At 43.3% G+C, this 17,350-nt stretch overlaps 1 long non-coding RNA gene across 1 annotated transcript; it reads left to right on the top strand.

Moving 5' to 3' along the window:
• The first annotated feature begins 7,636 nt into the window (after positions 1-7,636).
• On the top strand, positions 7,637-13,348 carry LOC111558571. The gene is made up of 6 exons (XR_002739600.2): positions 7,637-7,739; positions 7,889-9,124; positions 9,254-10,775; positions 11,470-11,730; positions 12,233-12,329; positions 12,812-13,348. It is a non-coding gene; the product is annotated as an uncharacterized LOC111558571 (long non-coding RNA).
• The last annotated feature ends 4,002 nt before the right edge of the window (positions 13,349-17,350 follow it).

Below are 17,350 nucleotides of genomic sequence, written 5' to 3'. Positions count from 1 at the left end.
TACGGTCGAGTGTTTGCATCTATTTGAAACAGTCCCATTTAGGGAACGTATGGCATTTGAGTACATTTACAAAAAGGGTAGAATTTAAGGGTAACGTTTTTGTGCAATCAAAGTTAAATTGCTGTCGGTGTAAAATAGACCGCTGTATTAGTAAGATGTTTTATGTAAGCCTCGAGGTAATCACAAAACAAAAATAAAAGATAGATTCACAAACAGTGAAGAGAAGGGAATCAAAGCATACCACTACAGAAAATCATTAATTCACAAAGGAAGGCAGCAAGAGAGGAAGAAAGGAACAAGGGACTACAAAACATCTAGGAAACAAGATGGTGTTAGTAAGTCCTTCCATATCAATAATTACTCTAAAGGAAAATGGATTGAATTCTCCAGTCAAAGGACACAGAGTGACTAGATGGATTTTTTAAAAAACAAGACCCAGCTATTTGCTGCCTATAAGAGACACATTTCAGCTTTAAGAACACACATAGGCTCAAAGTGAGGGGGTGGAAAAAGATAGTTCATGCAAGTGGAAATTTAAAAAAGAGCATGGGTAAGTTCACTTTTATCAGACAAAAGAGACTTTAAGTCAAAAACAGTAACAAAAGACAAAGAAGGTCATTATATAATGATAAAGGAGTCATTCATCAAGAAGATACAACAATCATAAATATATATGCACCCAACAGTGAAGCACCTAAGTATATTAAGGAAACACTAACAGATATGAAGGGAGAAATAGTCAACAATACATAATAGTAGCTGACCATAATACCTCACTTCTACCAATGGATAGACCGTGCAGACAGAAAATCAACAGGGAAACATTAGACTTGAATATACTTTAGGCCAAGTGGACCTAATAGACATCTACAGAACGTTCCATCCAATAGCAGAAGAGCACACGTTCTTCTCAAGTGCACACAAACATTTCACAGGGCACATTTCTACACACCAGCAACAGAGAGGTGAAAAGGAGAACGAGATCCCTGCTCTCAAGGAACTCACATCTAGGGCAGAAGTCCATGCTGGGAAATTTTTATGTCAAACTTGGCAAAGGTGGATGAAATTAAGACAACAGAGGCAGAAAATATACAGATAATAACATTGGCACCTCATACCTGTAACATTCTCCAGAGGCTTGCCCTTGAACAAATTAGTCACCTCACTTGGAGATGCACTATGGGCAGTGACAAAAGATGCCTGACCCACTCAACCCACATGTAGACAGGGCACAACCCAAGCTGGGCCAGTACTTCCGTCCCACGTGCCTGGTCCCATTGCAGCTGAGAAAGCCACACCTGAGATGGAGTGACACTCTCTAAGCCACACTGTTATCTGTGCTGGGAACTGGGATAGAGATACAAATGTAGTATTTCTGGAGCCCCTGAGTGTCTGCCCTGCCAATCACCCCTCTCCCATATGGAGGTCCTGAAAGATAGATCTACCAGAGAGAGTGGCCATCTAGAAAATTAAATACCTTACAATGATCAGCGGGGCCAGTGGCCAGCAGCTGAGTTCAGCATTTTCTGTTAAAGATGAATTTAAAACACAAGTTAGACCAGAAACTGAGTATAGCATCTCTCAAAAAATCCACCTCCAAATTTTGACTTCTCCCACTTGCTTCTTCCACATGTAAGGAGCCAAAATGTGGGGCTGGCACTATGTTAACATGACTTCATTAATACCGGTTTTCTAAATGGAAGCAATACAATTTACAAATGAAGTTTCCTGCCAGCCTTTTCTATTTGATACAGCTCTGCTGTCTGGTACAGTAGCTATGAGCTACAGGAGGATATTTAAATTTAAAGTTTAATTAAAATTAAAAATTCAAGTCTTCAGTCATACAAGCCACCATTTCAAGTGCTCGACAGCCACACATGACCAGTGACTACCATATTGGACCATGCCGATGTAGAACATTTCCATCTTTGCAGAAAGTCACATCCTACAACCCTGACCATGAGGAGGCAACAGGACAAGAGATAAATGGTCTGTCTCACAGGGTCAGGCAAGGCTCCGTTTACCCAAGCAGCCTCTGGGGGAAAAAAAAGGAAGGTGGAGAGACAGTCAGGAAAACTGATCCACATCCTTTAACACACAGTGAACCCACTTGGTAATGAGCCAGACTACTCTGTGCTTTGGGGTCCAACCCATAAATGCACAACACCCCTTCATGGAGAAACAGGTGGGACCAGGGGCAAAAGATCCTCTCTGTTTTCATGGTGTGCATATGAGACTGCTATTAACCAAAACATTACATTTTTTTAATGGAGTGATTTATAGCATGAACTAAGTTCACTTGCCATCCATTAGAACTATGAAATCACAGAGAAGGACTGATGGATCCAGCTAGGATCAGGTGCTCACCCTTGGGTCAATCTCCCTTGAGGGTTGGAACAATATGGCAGCCAAAAGGGTGGCTATGTGATTGAAGCATGACTGCTACCCTTGGAAATCCTTCTACAACGGGCAGACAGAAGTCAGAGGTCCTCTACACTAACTTCACATCCCTCATTTCACTTCTTGTTTTGTTTAGCCAATCTTGCCTTGCTTATTCCTGATCTTTGAGATTTTGGAGGACAAGGATCCTGTTTCTTCCACCGTGCCCACACATACCTGCTTCATGGTTGGTTCTCCCTCCTCAACAAATATTTAACTGAATGATAGTAGATGGCATCTATTGGGCCTGGGACAATGCTATGTGCTTCATACACGTTAACTCATGTAAACATTACAGCAACTTTATGTGATGGATTTTATTTCCCCTATTTTACAGGTGAAGAAACTGAGTCTCATCAAAATGAAGGAACTTGCTCAAGGTCACAGAACCAGTAAGTGCTGACTGTGGGATTCAAACTCCCACCTATATGAATTTTCATGCTGCTAAATATTTAAAACCGGATGCGTGAATGTTAGCAGAAAGTCTTTGATAAACACCAGTAACTGCTCACAAAATCATTGTCTAAAATGAATTCTACCAAAAAGAGGATACATGCAAGGCCACATTCAGGATGACTTCTGAGTGCTATAATTGATGTCTATTTTCTGTGAAGACAAAGCCACATTCACATGATATTGAAGGAGCAAAAATGTGGCCTGGAAGTATGTTAAACACAGCTTAGTTAATAATGATGGTCCAAATGGAAATAATAAAATTATGAATGAAAGTATCTTCCAGTGTTTTCTACTTGGCACGCTCAATCGAATCTTCATTCTGTAGTTGACCTCCGAATGTCAGCAACTTATAGTCGGTAGTTGACATACAATTAGCATCCAGGGTGCCCTGTAGCTAATATTCCTTTATGTCAGCTAGCATAGATTTCTTTCTTATATTGCTGGGGCCCCTAGCTAAGAGTAAATGCTACACCTGCCTTCCTCAACTCCGTATTTTCTCAAATAATCTTTGAGTGTCTGCCTCTGTCCAATACCCTTCAACAAGTGGCCTGCCCTCTGACCTGCTCACTGGTCCTAGAACAGGTCTTGCACATTGCTTCTTCTTTGCTCATACTGTTCCGGTAGTATTACTTTCTGGAAGTAGTATTACTTTCCATACCTAGGACTCACCTATTCCTATGCTTTCTTCAAGGACCAATGAAACCCACACAGAGTGAATGTGAGTACAGCTAACTCTTGAACAGCACAGGGGGTTAGGAGCACTGAGACCCCCCCATGCAGTTGAAAATTTACACATAAATTTTGACTCCCTAAAAACTTAACTACTAATAGCCTACTGTTGACTGGAAGCCTTACTGAGAACAGAAACAGTCAACTAACACACAGCTTGTATGTTATATGTATTATATACTGTATTCTTACAATAAAGTCATCTAGAGAAAGAAAATGATAAGGCAGGGTGTGGCTGGGGGTTGTAGCTGGTTGAGCTTCTGACTCTTGGTTTCAGCTCAGGTCATGATTCTAGGGTTATGGGATTGAGCCCCGTGTCAGGCTCCACACTGAGTGTGCAGCCTGCTTGATATTCTCTCTCCCTCTCTATCTGTCCCTTCCCCACTAGTGTTCTCTCCCTCTCTCTCTCTCTAAAAATAAAAAAAAAATTAATTTAAAAAAGAAAAAAGAAAATGATAAGAGGGGAGGTTGGTGGGAATATGGGTGAAATAGGTGATGGGGATTAAGGAGCACACTTGTGATGAGCATTGGTTGACGCACGGAAGAGTTGAATCACTATATTGTACATCTAAAACTAACATAATACTGTATGTTAACTAACTAGAATTATAAAACCATAAAAACTTTCCTAAAATTAACTAATATAAATAAATAAAATTAAAAAACAAAAAAAAATGGTAAGGAAAATCCATTTACAATACTATACTGTATTGGCCACACAAACAAACAAACATATAATTGGATCCATGCAGCTTAAACCGTATTGTTTAAGGGTCAACTGTAGTTTAATTAGTCCTCTGCTATCACTGCCATAGGAGATGTTTAATATTTGCCACAGGAAGTACCAAGTTACTGTAAAATGGAAGCTCCATTTCCAAGTTGTACTTTGTATCGGTCAGTTTTCACTGAATGACAAGAACACAAAGATATAGGGGAAGGACACTCTAGGGAGAGTAAACAGAAAGAAGAAAGAGCCTGAGGTAGGAATGAGCTTGGTTTATTCAAGAAAAGGGTCAAGTGCCAGCATGGTAGGAGCAGAGTGAGTGGGGAAAATAGTGGAACAAGATGAGCTTAAAGAAATGCTAGGCGGAGGGGGGACAGGGGGCAAGGTGGGGGGTGGGGGGGGAGCCTGGGTGGCTCAGTCGGTTGAGCATCCAAATTCAGCTTAGGTCAGGATCTCATGGTTTGTGAGTTAGAGCCCCGCGTTGGGCTGTGTGTTGACAGCTCAGAGCCTGGAACCTGCTTCGGATTCTGTGTCTCCCTCTCTCTCTGCCCCTCCCCTGCTCACACTTTGCCTCTCTCTGTCAATAATAAATAAACATTTTTAAAAATGGGAAAAATTTTAGCAAGAAAAAAAAAAGAAATGCTAGGGACCCATGTTTCTTCTGTGCCACCTGTTATAATTTTGTCCTCAGTTTCTCCATCTGTAAAATGGAGTTACTAACCATCAGCAGCTTTTATCTATTAGGATCTCTGCAAGGAGTCTGTGCAACAGGCAGGAGAGGAATTGTCATTCCCCCTTCACAGGTAAGGAAACAGAGACTTGGAAAGTTTAGCGGCTTTGCCCGGAGAATCAGGACTCACAGTCAAGGCTCCCGATTGCCGTTGCCATGCTCTTCCCCATTTGTGAATTTCAATGACCGCAAGCGACCCTAAATTCTGAGGCAGGTCTTTACAACTTTCAATTCTTTTTAAGAGGGAATTAACCCCAGTATTGTGGATAAGCTTAGAGCCTCCTATGGTTTTTATTTTTAATTTAATTTGTCGCTTACGTACTTATCTCTCCTACCAAAACGTGAGAGGTCAAAATGTTGGAACTGTCTGCGCTGCAGAACTTGGGTGGGCAGAAAAGTCGGGGGTGGAGTATATGGGGAGGGACACCAACAGTGCCCACATATCCAAGGTCACACAGCTTGTCAATTGTGAGGCTAGAATTTGAACCAAGAGGAAAGTGTGGCCTGTTTCCAGGGATTGGGACGGTGTATGCGGAGGACCAAGGAGGGCGCCTGACCACGGTAACAGCTCAGTTGACTTTAGCTGCTGTTACTGTCTCCCACAACCACGCTGTTAGAAGGGTCTGTCACTAGTCAACAGCCATCTGGTCCAATGGCCAAGAATCCACCCAAAGATCCACGGAAGATCAGGTTGTGAGGATGCCAGAGCATTGCCATCCCATGAGTCCTCCCTCCCTAACTCACACAAAAGCCTGGCAGTCTCGCCCTATTTCTCGGAACAGAGTCTGCTGGGGACCGGGAAATTAATCAGACTTCATCAATTCTGCAGAATAAACCATGGTGTGTTTACCGTTGCACTCAGAGGCGTTATCATCAATCACCAAAATCAAAGCTCACCTGTCTGAGCAGAGGCGAAGCCTGCACTGGAGCCCCAGGAGCGGGTCACAGCATCAACGGCTTCCCGATGGTTTCCTTTCTTTCTGAGCCTTTCTGGGACCAGCGGGACCAGTTACACAGTGCTCCAGTTTGATCATTAACAGTCACGAACATCAGCCCAGCAGTTTGGAAGGGGCTCTCGTGCAGTGCATTTTTGCTTGGAATAGGTAAAGACTAAGCTACATTCAGAGGAGATGGGAAGTTTGAGGGGCGCGGTTTGTTTTTGTTTATTTTGAGCCACAGCTTCTTAAGTCAAAGCCCGAATACACATGAGAGATCTAGAAAGGATTAGTGATGTGTCCAAAGTCACATAAGCCCTTAACGGCGTATCTGGGACCAGAACTCAGGACTCCTGACTCTCAGTCTACAGCTCTTTCCACACCGATGCTTCCGCCTAAGGGCTTCAGGTTGATCAGAATACGCTCAAAAATATTTACTCCCACCTGGGAAGAGTACACTGCCTACCTTGGTCCTGACTACGTGATTTTCTTTGGCCATTAAGTAGAAGCAGACCTGCAGGCAGAGACAGAAGTGTGCCTTCATGGTTAGGCATGCTCTGCCTTCGAGAGAAGACGCTAACCCAAAGAGCCCCTGGGTCCAAGGGAGATGAAACACCCATGGAGCAAACCCAGACCCAGACTTGCAGCCTAGAGGCACTTAGTCCCGTTCCATCTAGATCAGCTGGTCCCCAGCTGACGCACAGACACAGGAGTGGAATAAATGCCTGTCTCTGAGATTTGTGTAATTGCATATGATGCCACAGTAGTTGAGTGGCTCAGGGCTCGTCCTGCAAACAAATGCACAAAATCCCTGTGATGCAAAACGATGCACTAGAAGGAGACTAGGCTTGGGCAGAGTTTAATTTGAATCTTGGCTTGGGCATTGATTTAGTGACTTTGGGATCTCAGGAAAATCATTAAAATGCTGAGACTCGATTTCCTAAACTCTGAACCGAAAGTAATATTTACTTATAGGGGGATGCTATGTGATGGCGTTTTGGAGTGATGGGGGTCCAGAGCTGACGGCCAAGAAGGATTTCTTGAAGATGTCTTTGGTGCAAAAAAGGTGATTTTACTAAAGCCCGGGGGGACAGGACCCACGGGCAGAAAGAGCTGCACTGGGGTTGTGAGGAGTGACTGGTTATATACTATGGAGTCGGGGCAGGAAAAGACAAAAGGAAGTTTCTTAAAAGGGATTTTCGTATGCTAAAGAAGACTCGAAGATTCCTGAAGGCCTAGCTATCACCAAGCTAAGGCTCTTTTTCCCTCTAGGAAAGCATTAAGACAGTAGCGAGTTCCTAGAGATTAGGCTATTGATAAGATATTTGTAAATTGATGGAGACTATCAGTTTTTCCTTTGTTTTTGGGTAGCCAGGAGTGTCTGAGAAATATACATATCACACCTCGTGGGGGGAGGGGATGTTGTTAGCTTGTGCTTTGCCCTCAACTTGCCTTATGCTGCCTCATCATTATGGACTGAATCATGTCCCCCCAGAAATCATATTGAAACCTAACCCCCAGTGTGGCTATATTTGGAGATGGGGCTTATGAGGACATAATTAAGGTTAAAGGAGATTATAAGGGTGGGGCCCTGATCCTGTAGGGTTAGTGTCCTTATAAGAAGAGATACCAGAACAATCTCTCTCTTTCTCCCTCTCCCTCCTTCCCCTTCTCCCCTGCCCCTCCCCCTCTCACTCTCCCACTAGGTGAGGACATGTGAGGACAGGTGAGAAGGGCTGGAAGAGCTTCTAACCAGGAACCCAACCCCGCTGATCCTGGACTTCACGAGAAATCTCCAGATTTCTCCAGAATCCAGAATCACGAGAAATAAGTTTCTGTTATTTAAACCACCCACTCTGTGGCATTTTGTTATAGTGGCCCAAGAAGACTGACACAGGGGATGATCAGAACCGGAAATTCAGAATTTTACATTAGCTGCCTAGCATACAGTGGAGTTTAATGGCAAACCTCTAGCCGGAGAGTTGCGACAAGGTCAGTTGTAACTATGCTGAAAATCAGTGTGTAAGAAATGCATTCTCCTCCAGCGTGGTCCTAGAACCCTGAATTTTAGCTAGGCACATTACCCAACATAAGAACTCTATTTTCCAGATTTCTTTTAGGTAGTGTGATTTGGCTATGTGACAAAGTTGCCCAAGAAGACATTGGCAGAAGCATCACGTACAGCATCCGAGAGATGTCCATAAAAAGAGAGGGGACACCCTTCCCCCCCTTCCTCATTCTTACCGGCTTGAATGCACAGTCGATAGCTGGAGCTCAAGCAATCTTTTTAGAGTAGGAAACCACATGCCATGTAATGCAGAAAAGAGAGAGAAGGGCCTATGTTTTGACCTCTTGGTGCCAACCTTGGACAATCTGCCTATGGACTTCTTTAACGTAAGAGAAAAGTGAACTAACTTGTTTAGGCCACTATTATTTAAGGCAGCCCTACTCAGTATCACTTGGGAGCTTGTTAGAAATGCAAATTCTCGATTCCCACTACAGACCTCCCTAATCAGAATCTCTGGGGCCCAGAAGTCTGTGTTTTACCAAGCTCTTCAGGTGATTCTTGTGCTCTCTAAAGTTTGAGAGGCACCGATTTAGAGTTTCCCAGCGCATACACCTAAACTGATAGCTGATAAAGTAGTCCTAAATTGCAGGTTTTGTCAAGGACTTGGTGAAGGCTTAAAAGGCACATGATATAAAGCCAGGAAGGATGGCAAAGCCAATAACCGATAGTGTCAAGATTTAGAATGATCTTGACAGAGTGGAATACTGGACAAACGCCAAGAAGATGAAACGTAATGGGGATATATAAAAAGCAAATCAAAATGTTATTTTTTTATTGAAGGAAATATAAAATGTTCTTCTGTTTGACTCCTTAAATTAACAAGAAGAAATGTAAAATTGCATATTTTAAAGTACAGCAAATAATGCTATAAATCAATGCCAATTATGGCTAGTGAAAAGAACAAGGGAAGGAGAGAAGATCCGGAAAGGGAAGAGCACAGAACGCAAAGGAATAAAGAGACATAGTCAAGGACAGAGAGGGAGAGAACAGAGGTCCCTCCATGGGCTCATTCGTGGATCCTGAGATGACCTTCACAGCTGGAGGTAATCATCATAATTAGCCAGATTATGTTGAAACTTACTATGTGCCAGCCGCTGTACTGTGAGTGATATGCAAATTTATTCTCTCAGGAACTCTATGAGGTAAGAGCTATTATTATCATTGTTTTTCAGATACAGACGCTGCGGCAGAGAGAGGTTGAGTAAGTTTCCCAAGACCACACAGCTGGCACAAGGTAGAAGTGGGATATGAACCCAGGTGACCAGGGTTCAGGGCTGTGGCCCCTCAGTTGTTCTGGTGTCTCTAGCCTTTGCTGCTGCCCCACTCTTCTGACTGACTGATTACTTTCTACTGGTTAAAGGCCTCCCATAAAAATAAGGAAATCCACTATCTCACATGACTGTTAAGTGCAGAGGTAGGGTGGGATCCAGGGGCAGCATCATAATGAGCTCAAAGATGTCATCACAGATACAAGTTTTTCCATTCCTGTGTGCTGTTGTCCTGAGCATCTGGGTTTATCCTAAAGCTGGATCCCCCTCATAGTTCCAAGACAGCGGCCAACAGTCTCGAAGCCTTGTGCTGTCTTTTTCATGGCCAACAAGGAAGAGAAATCTTTGCCCTAAGCATGGAATATACTGGAATATAAGTCCTTTAATGCAGTTTTATTGTACCAATGTAGGCAAATGGCCATTCTTAGACAATAGGGGGCCATCAAGGGGAATACTATGAATTGATTGTGATTGATTACTCAGGACCTACCCCTGAATTAGGGATGGGGCCAACCAAGTCAGGACTCTACGCTACCCAGGACAAATGGGTTCCACTATTTGTTGTGATTCCCTCTCCCTTTTCTTCTAAAGCAAATTAAGTTTCCTCATCTGTTTGAACCCTAGCAAAATAATAAAATACTGACAAATTCATAAAATATTCACTAGAGAGCAGCTAGGATATAAAACCGTAATCCCCTCTTTCCAACTCTTCAACAGCCTTCTTAACCTTGTGTTTTTGGGCTGAAGCCCTCTTGCTCTCCCTTGGCAGGTGTAATTGTGTTCGGTAAGGGGGGGGTCGCACGTGGTGGCGGTAGCAGGTGCTTTAGGAGGAAGGAAGTATCCAGCGTTTACTGAATGTCCAGGTGCCAAGAATGATGCCTTCTTGCACCATTGCTTCGTTATTTATTTCAGTCATTACAAGGAGATAGTATTATCCCCACGTGATACATGAGAGAACCAAGGCCCAGAACCATTGTGTGTTTGCTCATGGTCATTCAGGTAGTCAAGTGGCAGAGGTGGATTTCAAGCTCGAGTCTGTCTGATTCTATTACCCAAGTTCTTACCACCACACCACACGACCCAATCCGGGATCGTCTCCATTTGCTGACATAATTAGCATCGAACTTTTTAACTGAGATTCCTTGGCTATGTCTCTCTGCTCTCTGGCTCATGTTAGTTGTGAGAACTACTCTCAGTTTCTAGCATACTTTATAAAAATTTCTCCTTACTGAACACTTACTATGTGCCAAAAACTGTGCTAACTGCTTTACGTGTACAACCTCCGTTTACCCTGTCGATAACCCTGTGATCCAGTTTATGATGCAGAATGCCTTTAGTTGCAAGTGGTGGAATCCAAAACCAAACATCCTGTGCCAATGGCCACATCCACAATTCTCTTCTAGTTCGACTCTCTCTGGACTTAATTGTGAGTATCTTGAATGTGTCTGGCTTCAGTAGGAGAATCACACTTACAATCTCTTTTTCCCTGAGCCCTTTTGTCTGACTGAAAAGATTTAATCAGTGCCACCTTAGTCAATTCAGAGGTTTTACTGGTCCTTGCCACAAGGCTGAATTTTAATCAGACTTTGTACCTTAAAGACCTCAGTTTTATCTTTCATTGTTTGGAAATCAGAATCAAGAACATCCCCTATTGCTCAGTCCTCACATTTCTGGATGTTTCTACTCCCTTCGATCTCCCCAAAATGGACCACTCTTTCTTAAGCCCAACTCTCTCGTATGGCACCATAGGCGTGTGAGTCACATTCTGTTTCAAAACTTCTTGGCCTACAGCCACAAACTTGTTCAGTGATCACAGGGGACACTTTCACCAATGCCTCACCACTAGATAACAGGAGGTGCCATTTTTCCACCCTTCAATAACATAGTTTTTTGTGTCCCACTCCCAAGCCCCAGAGGTAATGTCCCCATAATTTAGGTTTTCTGCAATGGCAGCCCCTGAATTGTAAGTCCTAACTGCTGTATCAATCAGCCTCGCCTAAGTAGGCTGGAGTAGCCACAAACAAGCCTCAAATCTTTACAATAGGGAAGATTCTTCCTTGCTTATGCCCATGTCCTCTGGAGATGGGCTGTGATGTTGCTTCCTGTCTTCTTTATTCTAGAACTCAGACTGAACACACAGACACTAGCTGGGACAGGCCAGCCTGTGGCAGAGGAAGAAGAAAAATCGGGCACATGTTCCTGTGCTTAGAAATGGCATGTGTACTTCCAGTCACATGCCATTCACCCAAACAAGTTGTAGAGTCAAGCCTGACTTCAATGGGTGAAAAATCTTCTCTCCCAGGAAAAGGCAGCATAGAGACGCATGGTGAAGACAGCAGATGTTTTTAAGCAAATAATACAACCTACCCAGCAGTGTTCTGGTAAGTGTTTAACTGCCTTTTAGGGAATAAAAGCCTTGACTTGTAGCTTTTGCCGATTTCCATGGTGTAAATACTCCCTCGATGGCCAATTTCAAGCTACCAGTGTCCCTGAATGGATTAGGGAGAGGTGTGTGTAACGAGCTCTCATGAGTAGTGTGAGCAGGAAATTGCACGGAACTAAAGCTACCTTTCATATCAGTTACTAAGCAGACGGTCCAGTCATACCTGTGCCACAATACAAATACGAAATCTTGCTATGGGCTACAGGAAGGAAGGCACAAAAGGAGAATATTGTTTGACTCAGCATACACTTGAATGGAAGCTAAAACTAAGGATTTGCAGTAGGGCTGAGGACTTAGTCCACTCAAAATTAAGTCTTCATGTTATTTGCTATTCCTCAATTAATCGGTAAATTCAAGTGGAGAGGAAGAACGTGAGATTGAAATAAGAATCATCTTTTGCCTTTATAAATAAGATTCAGCCCCAGGTTCCTCCTTTGCAGAAATTCTTATTAAGGACTTGGCTCTCCTCCAAGAAAAATAAGGTAGCTATCATTCAGAACTCTTGCATTCCAAATGACTCCTGATAGGAGCTGCTTGGTGAGTATTCCTCTCTATTTTTGTATATGCTTACAATTTTCCAGTAAATTGTCTGTTGAAAATGTCCCTGAGCTTGGAAGTAGGCTCTAAGTTGTGGGGTTTTTTTTTTTCCAAAGATACTTTTTTTTAAGCACCTTGGCATCACCACTATGGTGACATTGAGCAAGTTCCTTGCAAGCTCTGAATGTCTGTTTCCCTACCCATAAGATAGGGTAACAACTCCTACCTTGTAAGACTGTTATCAAGTTTAAATACCTGGCATACATAAAGCACCTCAAAGAGTACCTTGTACACGGCGGTCACTTGATAAATACTTATTATCACACATTACTAAGAATACTGATAAGCATTCTCATAATTATTATTGAGGCATGGTACCAGAGAGCTTGAGTCACTATTTTAAATTGTGCAGGCCTTAATTCTGTAGCCTCAGAGAACTTGGCAGGAGTAATTTGACCGTTGATTTTGAATGCATCTGACAGGAATGACTTTTGTAGCTCTCCTGGAAGCTTGGATACCATTGTCATGTGACAGAACTCACCTCTTTAGTTGCTAATGCATTATATCTACTGGCCTCAAGCTTGGCCCAAATTGTCCTTCTAAAAGGAAAGACTGTAATGGTTTGCCTCGGGGCAAAATCTTGGCCTGAAGGGTGTGGATCCTGAGCCCCATCCTCAAAGAGAACGGAAGGCTCATTCAACCACGGCTCAGCCTTTCATCCGGATTCGGACATAAAACAACAAAAGGAAATTTCTGCCACCAACTCCACAAGAATTCTGGAGGAACTGAAGGGCCGGTCAAACACAGATGCCTGGCATGCCACGTAGGTTCATAGGACAGGCATCCAAAGAGATCGTGATGGTGATTCATAGAATGAACAGCCCACCATCTTTCCGGGGTCAACTCATTCATTCTTCATGAGTTGCCGTAAATAGTCCAGATTTGTTTATGCCTCTCAACTTAAAAAGATAATGATGAGGAAGATGCTGATGCTGGTAATGATAATAGTAAATAAAAATGGTGCAAGTTGCATTCTACTGTGTGTGTGTGTGTGTGTGTGTGTGTGTGTGTGTGTGTGTGTGTGTGTGATTCGATGTATGTATCTGTGTATTGGTTCTTCCCAGGTGGCTTTTTTTAAGCCAATTACCAGCTTGTAGAATTGCACATAGCAATGCTCTAGCAGCAACAGTCACACATAGGAAAGCCATCAAAGGCTTGGAAGCAATTTAAGAAAGACTTCTGGAGACAGAGGCTCACTTAATTGGGTGTTCCAAAATTAAGAATTTAATGCTACCTGTATGAGCAGCTCCAAAAATTTGGGGTGCAAATATGGCCATGTTATTTACTTTTCCAATTAAGTCATTGAGTAACGCTTGCTGCTATAACAGATGAACCCCTAAATGTTCACCTATTTCTTGCTCTGTGAAATGTGAATTTCTTGCCCCAAGAGAAATGTTTCTAGGTGGAGATCAGCTTTCCTCCATAGAGTGATCCAGGGATCCAAGTCTGATTACACTCTCTTTCCTGGACAATGGACTATGGATTTATCCTGCCAAAGGTGATTTCCCTTGGGCTCCCAGGACACCCTTAAAGCAGCCAGCTTAACTTTCTGGCACCTCTCCTGATAGAGCTAAATAGACCAAAAAAAAAAAAAAAAGACAAGAAAAAATTATATGAAAGCCTTATATTCACTGGAACATCCTAGTATATTGGATTGTTTGAAGTGTCTGAACCAGATGTCATCTCTAGGTTGTAGGGGGTGAGTGTCTATGAATGAAACTTGATTTGGAGAATATGCTCATATGTAAAGTGTCATAAATAAACTAAGCCTTTATTTTTGGAGGAATCAGTTGTTTTTCCTAAGATTTATAATTAGAGTTCAATACGTTTGTTGAATACACCCTTTTGAATCATGTCTGGAACTTAGATGCTCAGTTGTTGTTTATTAGAATAAATAAATGCATGATAGTGATGTTGATCTAATAAGCACTTTGGAATACGCCCACATCTTTAGATACAACTCTGTACGATAAAATTCATTGAAATTTTTTGAGATAAACTGGTAGCCATTCAATACATATTTATGCATATTATCAAAGATAAAATCGGGATACCATAAATTGCCAAAGTAGACAGAGATGTGCCTGGTACATGTCCCTCAGGACTGCTAGGTATGTTTACGCAGGTTGAATACAGCCCCAGGGGGTTTCATTCATATAAGACTTCTGTATTAATAGCCCCCCCCCCCCCCAGGGTTGTGAAGTGCATAGTGAGAGCTCGGCCACTGACTCCAATGCATCCGTTCAACAGGCTGTGAGGACAGAACAGCCAATTCACCTTGTTGATCACCAGGACTGATGCAGCCAGTCTGGCCAACTGGAGAGACATGGGCTCTCACTTCCCCCCACATTTTTCTCGTTCACCATCCCCCCTCCCTACAAGTTTAGGTTCTGGTCAAAGATGTTGACCTTACCAGAGAGGGGAGCGTGCCCTCCAACCAAGGCTGTGCTTATGGCCCGGGTAGAGCCCTACTCACACACCAGGGGCCTCCCAGTAATCTTGGAGCAAGAGAGTCCCTCAAGATCGGAACTGAATGTTCTCCTCTTTGTAATGAGGCACTTACACAAATGCTCACCCAATGGCTTTTTTCTAACCCAACTTTTTATGCATTCCTTTTTCGATGCCAAGATTCAGCTTAGCTTTTCATGAACTGACAATGTCACTTATTCATAGACGTTTTTGTTTTGCAGCCTCCATAAGGGCCTCAGCTGGGGATGTCATGTCCCAAAGGCCAACTTTAAACATTTTATCCTTGGGGTGCCAGGGTGGCTCAGTGGGTTAAATGGCCAACTCTTGATTTTGATTCAGGTGATCTCACCATTCAGAATTCAGATTCAAAATGATCTCACCATTTGTGAGTTTGAGCCCTGCATTGGGCTTTGCACTGACAGCGCAGAGCCTGCTTTGGATCCTCTGTCTCCCTCTCTTTGCCCCCCCCCCCGCCCCTGCCCCTTACTCACTCTCCCTCTCTTTCAAAAATAAAGAAAAGTTCAAAAATTTTTAGAAAACCATTTTAGGGGGCACCTGGGTGGCTCAGTCGGTTGGGCATCTGACATCAGCTCAGGTCATGATCTCACCGTCCGTGAGTTCAAGCGCCGTGTCGGGCTCTGTGCTGACAGCTCAGAGCCTGGAGCCTGCTTCGGATTCTGTGTCTCCCTCTCTCTGCCCCTCTGCCACTCACACTCTATCTCTGTCTCTCAAAAATGAATAAAGGTTAAAAAAAAATTAAAAAGAAAACAACCATTTTATCCTTATATGCACAACATGTGTATTCTAAAACTAAGAATTTTGATTTCAGTTATGGAAAAATAACTGTGAAAAACAAAGAGAAAGGAAAAATACGGCCCTTCCATTTAGGCCGACTAGTGCATATTCACTGCACCTAACGCAGTCACATTTCTTCTTGGTGGAGCAAAGGGAGTACCAATTTGCTAAAAAGTAGGAGCCTTTGGTCATGACAAGACAGGTGAGATAAGGAAAGATCGAAGTCCCAGCAGGAGCACCACCATCACATCTGTGGCAGCAGAATACCTCCCATAATAGTCTATTTCCAAATTAGATGAGCTGGTCACCAAATCCTGGCTTGGCCAACAGCTAATAGTGTGTGTGACCTTGGCCCAGTGACTTCCCCTCCTGAAGTTTTGGCTTCTTCATCTGCAGCATGTAGATAACATTCTAATAAATAGGATTGTTGGCGGACTAACTGAGAGAATCAATGGAAAACATGAACTTTAGTCCCTGATTCATGCTTGGTTTTTAATACGTCATTACTATCCTTTCATCATTCGTTATTATTTTAAGTATCTACTCACTATTTCTGTAATTCCGAGCATGGCTTTGTGAAGACTCAAAGAGGTGCAATAGCTTTCTCCCTCATGGAGCTTATAATACACTCATTTGCTCAACAAGCATTTATTGAGTGTCTATTATGTGCCAGGCACCGTGGTGGGTATTAGAGTAACACACGTGACTAAGGTAAGCCAAGGCCCCTGCCCTCAAGTGGCTCACATTCTAGTGGAGAAGGTAAGAGGTGACAATACATACAGCGTATTTACAACACCCAATAAGAAGGGTTACACCAGAGGCGTGCGGCCTGGCTGTTCCCATAGGCCTAGAGAGTGTAGATGCGATTAGCCTGGTAGAGGGGCCTGAGCAGAGAATTCTAGCTAGGTGAACCTATGTGCACAAAAAACATGACAGACAGGAGAAGCTGCAGGTTTGCAACACCTGTGGAGCAAAACAGTTCTTGCAGAAGCAGCGGGAGACACGGCCAAAGAAACCAGTTGAGGATGAAGCATAAAAAGCCACCGCAGAAGAGGTCTCTTTCCTGCAGAGGCAAAGAGGAGCCAAGAAGACAGTTAAGCTACTTAGGGGGATGTGCTCAATTTTTCTACCTTTTGGAGACATCCTGCTGGAGTCTGGGGTAGGGTGGAAGTTGGGCTGGATGAGCCCGAGATAAGGTGAAAAGACCAGTTCCGTTTTTGTCCAGCTGAGAGAGACGAGGGCTCACAGCAAGGCAGTGGCCGAGGCGGTGGGGAGCCTCCATAGCTACCACCGCCATTTAGGAGAAAGATCACGGAACACAAAACAGACAGAATGGAGATGGGGGTAAACAGAATGATTCATGCTCCTGGGTGTTTGGCAGGGCCTCAAACATGATCAGGAATAAGAGGACTGGGTTTGGTGAGGACTTAGCACACATGTAGTGAGTTAAACAGCATATCAAGAGGAGAACAGTACTACATATACAACACCACTGGGTTTTAGGTTATTGTGCCAAATTAGACAAAGGAACAGATGCTATCCGTTCAGGTTAAGCAAACGATATTTGAACTCTTTTTTCAAGATTCCTCTTTGCACAATTTCCCCCCTTGTCTGGGAGCAACCTCGCTGATACACATTGGAGTAATTTCCCTGTTATCCCTTAACAGCGGCTGAAAATCTCATTCTAGGTCCACAGC

This window comes from Felis catus, chromosome F2 (assembly GCF_018350175.1).
Source record: "Felis catus isolate Fca126 chromosome F2, F.catus_Fca126_mat1.0, whole genome shotgun sequence".
Taxonomy (NCBI): Eukaryota; Metazoa; Chordata; class Mammalia; order Carnivora; family Felidae; genus Felis; species Felis catus.
Note: the sequence above shows the minus strand (reverse complement) of the source record. Positions and strands in the feature narration are given on the sequence as shown.